Below are 13,466 nucleotides of genomic sequence, written 5' to 3'. Positions count from 1 at the left end.
CGAAGGTTCATCTTCCAACAGGACAACGACCCTAAGCACACAGCCAAGATAACAAAGGAGTGGCTACGGGACAACTCTGTGAATGTCCTTGAGTGGCCCAGCCAGAGCCCAGACTTGAACCTGATTGAACATCTCTGGAGAGATCTGAAAATGGCTGTGCACCGACGCTCCCCATCCAACCTGATGGAGCTTGAGAGGTCCTGCGAAGAAGAATGGGAGAAACTGCCCAAAAATAGGTGTGCCAAGCTTGTAGCATCATACTCAAAAAGACTTGAGGCTGTAATTGGTGCCAAAGGTGCTTCAACAAAGTATTGAGCAAAGGCTGTGAATACTTATGTACGTGTGATTTTTTTTGTGCTGTGAATACTTTCCGGATGCACTGTATATATATAATTAATTGATTGGCTGCCAATCAATTAAAATTATAGTCTGTCAATTGATTTAAATTTTTAATCAAATTAATTATATAAAATGCAGAGTAATTAGGACCCCAAATCAAGTTAATTCAAGGTATAAAAAAATATATTTTTTTTTTAAATGTATATAATAATTCAGATAACTCAAAGAATGAATTATACAATACAAAATGTGGCTTTAGAAATTAATATTGTGCTTGTTTTATTTCCATGTTATTGAATATAAGCCTGTCACTGGCCTACAGTTTACAGCCATCCGAGTTAAAGGTGTTTATTTATTTACTTATAAAATTATTTATTTATTTATTACGGAGGGCTGGGTAATAAAGTTAAATTATTACATTAAAAATATATTGATATTTTTAAGCAATTCGACAATATTCTATATGGATGTTTTTGCTCTGAAATGCCTTAAACGTTTTTTTTTTCGCACCATCAATTCAACAGAACAGCCATCGCAGCCAATTCGATTAAAACAATTTTGTGCAATGCAATCAAAATACAAAAAAAAAAAAAAAATACATTTAACATGTTTTCAAAACCTCCTGATAATTATATTGTAGATCACTTACAGGCGTCTCTGCTTTTATGGGCGTGGCCTCTGCATTTGCACCGTCTCCTTTGGCTTTCTCTGACATCAGTTTTCCTTGTGAATTTGCCTGCTGACCTGTCAGATCCCTCTGTGAGTTGGATTTCACCTTGTGTCTTGCTCCTCCCACTAGAACTGAGGCTGGGTTGCTGTTAGTTGAGGTACTTATGTTGAGATCCAAAGAAAGCAGGCCCTGAGTGAGGTCATCAAAGCAGAATGCTCATGGGCAACAGTGGGCAGAGCCAAAGCCTCAGGGGTGGAGTGATGCTGCAGTATTTGGTCAGGGGTGGACTGGCAAGGAGATTTCTTGCTCTTGCCTGCCAACGCCAGCTTGCCTTTTGGTTTAGGAGACGGCAAAGACAAACAGAGTGACTCTGGAACTGGCATAAATAAACAAAAACACAAAGCATTAGAATGACATCTAGCACACAAATGTTCTAGACAACAACCAGCTGTTGTTTTGTGTCATGCCATTATTGGCTTAACAACTGTATAAGAATCTAACAGGTTATTAGTGTTAATAATTGCTTTTAACTACTTACCCATACACTACATGAACAAGATATTATTTTTGCATTATTATTATGAATGTTTTAAAAATGGACTATTATTAAGTTAGATTTGAATTCTTTTATTGTAATTTTTTATGTTGAACAATTTAAATATTTGTTTTATTAAAATACCACTGCAATAAATAAATAGATTACATGTAAATATCCCATCAGTAGGCAAGTCATATGTTAAAGGAATATTCCAGGTTCAATAAAAGTAAAAGCTCAATCAAAAGCATTTCAAATTGTCAAAATGTTGGAATTTTGCTTCAAATGCTGTCGATTGAGCTTAACTTGTATTGAACCTGGAAAATTACTTTAATTCAGTAACTGCTCTGATAGATTCAGTTAGCACGTCAGACTCATACTGATATTTCAAACTGATTAAAAGAATCTTTAGTGACTATTTGCACGCCGGTGTAAATAGCATCTGCCACACAGTGCAGCTATTTGCACCCCAATAGTCTGGGGAGACCACAGGAATATACGACAAACTAGACAATAGGTGGCGCTGAAGTGGCATGGGGTGTAAAGACAGTATGAATGTTTAGTGTTGTCTTAGCGACCCCGGTTCGATTCCGCCTTTTGTCCCACTCTTTTTCCCATCCGATTTCCTGTTTCCACTCTTAATATTTCCTTTAATACTACTTAAAATAATAGAAAAAATGATATAAATGTTGAGTTCATCGCAGTGATTGGGGTACAAACAATATCTGCCACCATTTTATACTGGGGTGTAAATAGCTTATACCATTATTTGCAACAGGGTGCAAATAGCATCTGCCTTAAAAAATGGACTGGTTGCACTGTATATTTGTTTATCTCATCGCATTAATTTCAGACTGTAGGTTTAGAACTTGGGTAAAATATCATTTCTTCTGCCTAATTTCGCTGCAAACTCACTCTATATTCTCAGGGAGCTCCAGTAGGGGGCGTGAGCATGCAGAACGTTGATGGTGACAGTGGCGTTGGGGTGTCATTTGGGCAGGTGGGGCAGAGGGGGAGGGGAATCTCCCAGCAACATACTGGTACACATGGACATGGATTTAGAAATGGAGTTGAGGTTATATCCTCCCTGTGGCGAAACAGGGTAAACGGCATCATGAACCTCTTTAAAACAACGAAAGTGCACGTAAAACAGCTTGTACTGCAAGTAACTGTAACTAACCATTAAAGAATGAGAGATTCTGTAGAAAATAGTGATAGACCACTATACTGTATCAGTCATGCGGATTAGATGACTTTTGATATTGACCAAATTTAAAATATCAGTTATGGTTCCCACTTGCTCCAAACTCTAATAACAGTCATGTCAATAGATAATAATAAACTTTCTCTTTTCAATTTTTGTAGTGAAATGTATTAAATACTGTGAACAATTTTTCTCAAATTGTATTAGGTACAGTATATATCTGCATTATATCAGCCATCAGTCACCCTGCTCTTCAGAAATCAATACACCACAAGTAAAACATACATAGTACATATTTTCCATCTGTGAACATATACCAAGAGGAACTCACCTCCAGTATGACGAGCACTCTGCCTGCAGCCAGACTCATTAACTGGTAGGTGAAGTGGGCATAGCACTCTGGGGTGACTTGATACTCTCCTAACAGATCACCTTGTGCTGCGCTGAACCCAGCAGACGCCAGCACCAGCTCTGGTGCAAACTAAGACCAAGACTAAGTATTTAGTATTCAACATCAATCAACAGGCCATTGTGGTCATTAGAAAAAACGAGCATATGCTGTGAAAGTCTTCGATTTGTGGTTTAACTCTCTGGCAATAGGCATCACTAAGTGATGGAAAGCCCTCACTCCAGGGAATGTTGACACTGTAACCTGTGCCTTTCCCCTGCCCCACCTTATCATAATTAGCATCCTCTGAGTTGGGGAAGAAGTTCCGTCCTCATAGCGATGCAGAGAGATGTACAGAACACTGGAGAAGGAGAGAGACAAGTTGAACTAGATAGGCAAAGTTTGTCAAGACAAAATTTGATGTTGGCTTGACAAAGCCTTGCCTGAAAGTTTCAACTAGTTTAAAGTTTGATGGTTATACAGACATTACAGTAAGACAAACAGCTAGCAAGCTAGTCAGACAAAAGCTGCGTTCCAATTCACAGGGTCACTATGCAGTGTTCACTGCTCAATGCTCCCTACTCATTGTACACAGATTATCTGTTAAAGTTCACTTCACACAGCAAAATTCATTCTTTTGGAATACCCTGCAACGTCATCAAAGAAAACGCTTAAGTCGCGCTGATTACGGGGTTTGTGTAAATGCATATAAATGTATTTTAAATGTGCTGTAAGTGATTTTTTTTAATGGAAAAGTATGCAAAACATGTTCCTACTCCCTTAAAGATATTAATCAAATAAGTGTCCTGAGATATTTAACAGGTCAGTGTGACAGCTGTAGACTTTGTATACAGTAAAAAAAATGTGTCAGCAGATGCGGACACTGACGCTTTTTACCTGTCAATCATTTTGCTCATTCTCATAGTGTCATCTTTGCGGATCATTGAGGCTATGATTCATAATGTTGTCAGTTGAGGGCGCTATTGTGCCACTGTTGAATTTGATAGCCACAGGGAAAACAAATGCTGCTTTTTTGCTCGATTTTGGTCTCAAAATTATCTTTGGAGGGCAGGGTTTTGGAATGAGGGGGCGTGGATAATTCAACGGCTCAGTCACGTGAAAGCTTCAGAATGCTAAAATCACTTACAGCACCTTTAAATAAACTTACATCATAAAAAAGTTGAGACACTTTTACAAACACACAAAATGTGTATTAAAAATGTAAAATAAGTTAACCATATGTACTTCCTAAATATCTGGATGCCACTCAATGAATTAAACATGCAACAGTGAGGTCAAGTGATTACAATAAAATTAAACATTTATTGTTGCATACTGCTTCAAATGCGATCTTTAAAAATAGAAGGCAGTACACAGCATATACAGAACATTATACAGTATGCAGCACTCTAATATTCCATTATGGACATAGTCAATCACATTTCTAAAACATGACAGTTTAAAGCAATCTGACTTTTGGAGTCCAGGCTTAAACTGGAAGGTAGATAAGCTTCATGTACCATATAATATTTTGGATGACTGAGAGACTGGACAAACCTGACATCCTCCTCAAAGATGTGCTCTGTGCCATTTCCATGGTGAACATCCCAGTCGAGGACGGGGACACGCAGGGACTGGTGTGTGATGCTTTGGGCGTAGCGTGCTGTTAAAGCAGCCGTGTTAAAGAAACAGAATCCACACGCAGTGTCTTTCTCGGCATGGTGGCCAGCAGGCCGGACTATAGCCACACCATTTCTCACCTATAGGACAAAGTGACTGACATTTATGTGGATGCTTTGGTATAAATACAAGCAATAACATTCTATTAAGACATCCAAAGCTTATTAGTTGTTGAGGATACACAATGAAAAATCCAAATATAGACCTGGCCCGTGAGTATGGCCTGTGCTGAGTTGAAACACGATCCAGCGGCGAGCAGAGCACAGTTATAGCTCTCATTACTGATGAAGATGGAGTTGTACTCATTCCCTCAGTGGTGCAGATCTCTGGGTTTCATGTGTTCTGTGCCCTTAATAGTGTTTATATGCTCTGAACTAATACAAGAGAGAAAAACAAAAATGAATTTAATCAAATTTAATGGTGAAAATGCACAAAATTAATTTTAGTAATCAGACAGAAGCATATCAATTCAAAATTGTTTATTTAAGGAAAAGTCGATCATACAAATTAAAAAACAGATTTGTATGTAATTTCATACATTTATGTGAACGATACATGTTTACGCATTAAAATGCATTTTACCTGTGGCACAGCGCCAACTCCTCTTCTGTTGCTAGGCGAGCTGGTATCCGATGGCAACGAGACACCAGGCCCAATTCCTCGTGGCGAGCGATGATTCTGGAAATTTTCTGAGGGAGCTCTGGATGATGGCTGTGGGATTGGACACATTGTACACATTTTAAACATGTATTTATGCACTATCAAATCAAAATCACACACAGAACGAACATTTTAACCAATTAACACAATGAAGTGAACCACACCATCTCTAAGAACACCACACAAGTACCTACAGGAAAAGAGGGTTATCTCTTTATCCAGTAAACAATAAGATAACATACACTACCAGTCAAAAGTTTTGAAACACTTGACTGAAATGTTTCTCATGATCTTAAAAATCTTTTGATCTGAAGGTGTATGCTTACATGTTTGAAATTAGTTTTGTAGACAAAAATATAATTGTGCCACCATATTAATTTATTTCATTATAAAACTAAAATTTAATAAAAAATAAATTAAAAAAGTTTTTGAAATGGATGACTTAGACCAAATAATAAAGAAAAGCAGCCAATAAGTGCCCAACATAGATGGGAACTCCTTCAATACTGTTTAAAAAGCATCCCAGGGTGATACCTCAAGAAGTTGGTTGAGAAAATGTCAAGAGTACATGTCTGCAAATTCTAGACAAAGGGAAACTACTTTGAAGATGCTAAAATATAACACAGTTTTGATTTATTTTGTATTTTGTTTAGTCACAACATAATTCCCATAGTTCCATTTATGTTATTCCATAGTTTTGATGACTTTACTATTATTCTAAAATGTGAAAAACAAATTATAATAAAGAATGAGTAAGTGTTTCAAAACTTTTCACCGGTAGTGTATATATAAACAGTGTTCCCACACCTTTTGGCAAATGAATTTCCATGACTTTCCAATCGTTTGTAATTACTGGATAAAGATTTTAAATAAACTAAAACATTTTAATAGAGACACCCACTAAAGGCCATTTCTGGCCGACAATATATTTTAAATCTGAGCCTAAAACTAGAAATCACTGAGAAAACAAAAAACTAAACAAAAACTAACAATGTGTAAAAACTAATGAAAAGGAAACTAAATTGAAATATCAAATTGCATATAAAATGGAATAAAAACTCAATTAAAAATCCAAATCTATAATAACCCTGGTTATTTTAGATTTTAAAAAAAATAAATAAATAGTGAATTTTGTGTATATACAGAACTTAAGAGTAAATATTGTGTACAATCAGTGTTCAGTTTTATGCGCATGTTTCATTTGTCATTATTAAAGTAGGTTATGTATATTAGAGGTAGTACAATATATCGGTTACGACATTAGTTGGTGCCGAGATTTGCTTTTTGGAACTATCGGTTATTTGTAAAAATCTATGACTATAAAAAGCTTCATTTATTAAATAGCCTAATTAATTGGAGAGCACTGTAACAGAACCAAGTCTCTGTCATTTCAAAATAAGAGTCCCATGTTATGCGCCAAATCTTCATTTTTTTCTTTTTCTGGTTATTATTGGGATTTTGGTTGAACAATAAACTGCATCTGGGATTTTATTCATTTTGGACTCTTGTAGCCTCAATGTTAGTACCAGTTTATTGAATTTATGATTCTATAAATTGATTTTAAAAATGATCAGCCGATTAATTGGTTATCGACCTTTTCCACCACCTTAGTTATTGGTATCAGCAAAACCGGTCGACCTCTAATGTATATACTTCAATATTGGCAATTAGCCACTCTCCAGATATCAGTATTGCCCAAAAACTCATATTGGTCAACTAAAAAGCATCAAATATTGCACACAATGATATTAAATCACTGTTACCCACCTTTGGGTCCCCGATCAAAGAGTCAAAGCCTGCTGCCACCAACACCAGCTGAGGCTGAAACTGTACAACATATAAACAAAGAGATCAGCCGTCATTAAACAATACACATTAAATTAGATGTTAAAGTACATCAGATGTCCAGGTGAGCGATCTGTGAGGTGTTTGTACCTCATACACCACAGGCAGGAGAAGCTGCTGGAAGGCTGTGACGTAATCACCATCTTCCATCCCTATCTGGAGTTAAATGAATAGATCATACAAAAAAAGTTGCAATTTAGTTTTCCATGAACGTTTTCCACCATCTCTCTGACCCTTACAACTAAACAGGCTGTTTTTGCAGATGAGACTTACTGTATTTATGTAAATAACACACGTGGAAGTGTTTGGAAAAGTCTGGGAGGTAAATCATGGGTAAGATGCTGAATACTGTATAGGCATTGATTTGTAAATATGGGCGGCCATATGCTTATACCTGTTACATCATAACCATGACAATTCCTGAATGACCCATTTTTGCAATTTAGTTTAAATAAATGCTCTTGGTGAACTGGGGAGGGAGGGTGTGTTTATAGTTGATCTGAGGTGGTTTTCATACTGGGCACATTGCTGCAGTCCAAATCCGAGTGTGATTGTTCCCGGCACCCCCCGCAACATTGGTCTGGTTTCAGACTCACTAATGATTCTGTCAAACCCTGGTGCATTTCTGTCATAAACTTGCATCATCACAAACGTTCACATAAGTGTGGTTCGCTATATTTGTGTGTTTTTTATTAATGTGGTGTAATTTTGGGCACCAGAGTGAATGACACTTGCGCCTCTGTGCATCGCATGCTGTAATTCAGCATATATGCATGTCCAGGAGAAGGCGACTATATATCTGAAGCTCACAAATAGGGCTGCAACTAACGATTATTCTGATAATCGACTAATCTAACAATTATTAGAACGACTATTCTGCGATTATTGCAACGATTAATCGTTAGCTCTTAACCGATTATTCAGCTTGTGCCCGTACTTAAATGGTTGTATTAAACATGCTTACTAACAATAAAGAGGACAAAATCATCTTTTAAAAATACCTCTAAATGGCATTCACTGAATTAAAGGTAAAAAATACCTTTTATTAAGTTTAATTTAGTAAAAAATTAACTGCAAAAAATCCTATTGTTATCAAGTGTTTTTGTCTTGTTTTCCATTTAAAATTGTCTAAAAATCCTTAAAACAAGATACATTTACTTGAGAGGCAACATATAAGATATTTGTGTATCTTAAATATAAATGTATTTTGTATATAAGTGTATTTTTCACTTTGCTATACATCTGCAAATGCACAGTGACATATATTATGATTCAATATGTCGCGAGCCATCACGTTATAATCTAGATGCATTAAGCGTGTGCGCTCAAGGGATGAGCGTCCCCGTGTGTGTGTGCATCAGCTGGGTGCAGTTTCAATCTCTCCCCTTTAGATCGGGACATTCAACTCATAGAAGAGGTGCTGACTGCACAGAGAAATGCCAGTTTTGGAGTTTGTAGTTATTTACATGACCAGCTTCCTTTTTATTTGAACTTTAATAAAGCTATAATGCATTAAATATAAATGCGCACAGTGGCCTCCATCATCCGTAAATGGAAGAAGTTTGAAACCACCAGGACTCTTCCTAGAGCTGGCTGCCTGGCCAAACTGAGCGATCGGGGGAGAAGGGCCTTAATCAGGGAGGTGACCAAGAACCAGACCAGAGCTCCAGCATTTCTCTGTGGAGAGAGGAGAACCTTCCAGAAGAACAACCATCTCTGCAGCACTCCAACAATCAGGCCTGTATGGTAGAGTGGCCAGACGGAAGCCACTCCTCAGTAAAAGGCACATGACAGCCCGCCTTTAGTTTGCCAAAAGGCACCTGAAGGACTCTCAGACCATGCGAAACAAAGATTGAACTCTTTGGCCTGAATGGCAAGTGTCATGTCTGGAGGAAACCAGGCACCGCTCATCACCTGGCCAATACCATTCCTATAATGAAGCATGGTGGTGGCAGCATCATGCTGTGGGGATCTTTTTCAGCAGCAGGAACTGGGAGACTAGTCAGGATCGAATGAAAGATGAATGCAGCAATGTACAGAGACATCCTTGATGAAAACCTGCTCCAGAGCGCTCTGGACCTCAGACTGGGGCGAAGGTTCATCTTCCAACAGGACAACGACCCTAAGCACACAGCCAAGATAACAAAGGAGTGGCTCCGGGACAACTCTGTGAATGTCCTTGAATGGCCCAGCCAGAGCCCAGACTTGAACCCGATTGAACATCTCTGGAGAGATCTGAAAATAGCTGTGCACCGACGCTCCCCATCCAACCTGATGGAGCTTGAGAGGTCCTGCAAAGAAGAATGGGAGAAACTGCCCAAAAATAGGTGTGCAAAGCTTGTAGCATCATACTCAAAAAGACTTGAAGCTGTAATTGGTGCCAAAGGTGCTTCAACAAAGTATTGAGCAAAGGCTGTGAATACTTATGTACATGTGATTTTTTTTTTTTATTTATTTATTTTTTTTTTAATACATTTGCAAAGATTTCAAACAGACTTCTTTCATGTTGTCATTATGGGGTATTGTTTGTAGAATTTTGAGGAAAATAATTAATTTAATCCATTTTGGAATAAGGCTGTAACATAACAATGTGGAAAAAGTGAAGTAGCGCTGTGAATACTTTCCGGATGCACTGTATGTCTCCATCCTCTGATTGGCATTGCCAGCAGGTGGGTGTGCCTTTAAGACCAACCCTATATAATCTAGAGGGGGTCCAATAGAATCGATGTTAAATCTTGAATTGCATAAGGTGCACCCTTGCATCTCTAGATGTAGACTTAGAATCCTAGCCCACTCTCCCTCCTCCAATACCAAGTTTAAATCTTTCTCCCATAATCTCTTGACAGAAGTTAAAGCTCCATCTCCCAAACTCTGAATTAGCAGGGAGTAATACACTGATGCCTCATGACCTTTTCCAAAAGCAGTAATCACCACTCCCAGAGTGTCTGCTGCTTTAGGTAGGTGTATGCTACTCCCAAAAATAATACAGAGCAGGTGGCGCAGCTGTAAATCCCTAAAGAACTGAGATCTGGGAATCCTAAAATGTTTAATATTTAACCAAATTTTCAAAGGATCTCAACACCCCGCTCTCATATAGGTCACTGAGTGTATTAACCTCCCTCACAATCCACTCTGACCAGCAGAAAGGGGACTTATTAATACATAATATTGGGTTCAGCCATATGCTTGAGGCAACATTTAAATAAATGTCTGAATTAAACACTCTGGACACTTTTGTCCATACCGAATGCAAATGCGAGATATTGGGGTGTAATCCACCGAAAAGGCACCTGGCTGAAAAGCCATTATCGGGCAGTACGCTGTCAGAGCCAAAGTTTCGGATTTAGACCAATTAACTCTGTATCCCGAGAATTTAGAAAAGGAATTAATAATTCTGTGGAGGCAAGGCATAGATCTAGTAGAGTTGGAGACGAATAATAAAATATCATCTGCGTAAAGCAAAAGCTTATGCACCACACCTCCCGCCACCACCCCTGGAAAATCATCCTCCTCTCTTTTCGCGGCTGCTAATGGTTCCAGGGCAAGACAGAATAATAATGGGGAAAGAGGGCAACCCTGCCGGGTGCCCCTATCTAGAGTAAAATAATCTGAAATTAAATTACAATATTTTTAACCACATTTAAGGGGGTTTATGATATTATCCCAAGAAAGGAAAACCATTTAAGGCTTTTGCATGACCTTATGCTTTGTCAGTTTGTTAAGCATAACTGGTGAACAATTAAAAACCAAAAACATTGATTCTTGGTAAGAATATTACAGTGAAGTAAAATACTGCAATACTTTGAAGTATTGATTCTTTTCCTGCACCTTACTTTCATCAGTAATGAAATCACTGTAATGCACAGCCTCGAGTGACTTACTGCTTTAATAATCCCAAGATCTCATATAGAAGCAGTTCAATGCATCATATATTTCAGGGATGAACTGGACATGAGTGATTTGGCGATACACAAACTCACAGGATGCAGGTAGATGGAGTCATATTTATCAGCGAGAGTCTTTAGTTCCTCCTCTGACTTTTTCGGTGTAAACTTCATCAGCTCTATGTACTCCTTCCTGGACATACACCACACAATTCCTTCATGTACCATACGATAATCTTGCATAAAATACAAACTAACCCAATAAGCTGTGTAGTCTTAATGTAATAATGCTTAACATACATATGAGCAAGTAACAGTTCCTGTTCTGATACAGCTCTGGACTGAAACACAAAGATAACCTTTATTAATTACTATAGAATTGTTGAAAAATAAAATAACAACTGGACTCTCTTTACCTTGAACCGTACACAGCGTGCCAGCAATCCCTCCCTATCCAGTGTGTCCATGACAGTGCTCACTCTCTCCAGACACTCCGGGTGACACATCTTCAAGTGAATGATAATTTTGTTTCAAGTTAATACAAACTTAATGGATAAGAACAAAAGATTATGTCTTTGAATTGTACATAAAATTCATGAAGAGTCTTTCATGCAAGTCAGTCAAACTTAAAGCATCACCTGGCATCCCAGAGGCAGTAATAACGAGTGAAAGCATCTAAATAAACGAGACCTGTTCCTGCTGCTTTAGTCTTTCCACGCACATCCTAAAAAAACAAGTAAAAAAACACATGCCAATTCAGACAGCTATTTCAAAACACTCCTTTATTGAGCATGCAAGCTAATGCAAACAGAAGAAAAATACTGCATGCAAATAGCTGAATTTGAATAATCGCCCAGATATTACATTTCCATGCACAAATGTTTGCATTAGTACAGATTTGCTTTTATATTTTGCATAAAGAAAATGTAGCACAGCTATCAAAATGTGACATTTAAGCACATTTTCCATCATTACTGTAATGCAAAAAATCTCTTATTATCGTAATCCTGAAATCCTCCTGGAATGCTACATTGATGTGCACATTCAGTTGCACTTTACAAATGTACTTAATTTAAGTACTATATATATATAATCAATATTTACCTTTTTTTACATTACAGTAGTATACTGAGAATTGGGGGTGGGAGTTAAAAGGGCTTAACTGTCATGAGAATAATATCTTAAAGGGATAGTTCACCCAAAAATAAAAATTCTCTCATTTATTCACCCTCATGCCATCCCAGAAGTGTATGACTTTCTTTCTTCAGCAGAACACAAATGAAGATTTTTAGAAGAATATCTCAGCTCTGTAGGTCCAGACAATGCAAGTGAACAGAACTTTGAAGCTCTAAAAATCACATAAATGCAGCATAAAAGTAATCCATAAGACTCCAGTGGTTAAATCCATGTCTTAAGAAGCGATATAATAGGTGTGGGTGAGAAACAGAGCAATAGTTAGGTCCTTATTTACTGTGAATCTCCACTATCACTTTCACATTCAAAGGAGGTTAATATTAATCTGTTTCTCACCTACTTGCATTGTGTGGACCTACAGAGCTGAGATATTCTTCTAAAAATCTTCGTTTGTGTTCTGCTGAAGAACGAAAGTCATACACATCTGGGATGGCATGAGGGTGAGTAAATGCTGAGAGAAAGTTCACCCCAAAAAGAATAATCCCTTTAAAAACAAGCTTCATTTTCATTTTGGCAAAATATAATTTCTAATTTTTTTTATTTTTTTTTTATTTTAATTTCTGGGGTATATTTTGACCTGGACATTTCTTGAAAGTTTTCATAAGATTCACTTGAACCATTATTATGCTGAAGGATTTACCAGATTTTGGAGTTCATTGCTGATCTCCTCAGCTTTACTCTGATCCATTCTGCCCTTCCTCCGTGCCTCCTGCAGACTCTTCTTATCATTGGCTTGGTGTTTTCTCTCTGGAGAGCAAAAGAGTCTTATAAGACACAGACACGGAAGTCTAGACTATTAAGAGGGCAATCCAAATAAAATACTTGCTCCAGCTATTGACATCCGTAAATGTCTACAAATGTCTAAAATGTCTACAGTATGCAAAACTGGGCAAACTCCATGGATCTTTGTGGATTATTAACCCGTGGAGGAGATTACACATGTAACATACTGATGGAAACAACAGCCTATGATCTGATGGGTTAGAGATGTTCTCTTACTTTGTTTCATTTCTCTGGTGATCGAGTTTGGAGGGTTTGGAGTCACTAAAGTCTGGTACAGGATCCAT

At 37.6% G+C, this 13,466-nt stretch overlaps 1 pseudogene; it reads right to left on the bottom strand.

Moving 5' to 3' along the window:
* Positions 1–13,466, bottom strand: part of LOC127424086 (histone deacetylase 6-like) — a 20,764-nt pseudogene extending 7,298 nt beyond the window's left edge.

Source organism: Myxocyprinus asiaticus, chromosome 33 (assembly GCF_019703515.2).
Source record: "Myxocyprinus asiaticus isolate MX2 ecotype Aquarium Trade chromosome 33, UBuf_Myxa_2, whole genome shotgun sequence".
Taxonomy (NCBI): domain Eukaryota; kingdom Metazoa; phylum Chordata; class Actinopteri; order Cypriniformes; family Catostomidae; genus Myxocyprinus; species Myxocyprinus asiaticus.
Note: the sequence above shows the minus strand (reverse complement) of the source record. Positions and strands in the feature narration are given on the sequence as shown.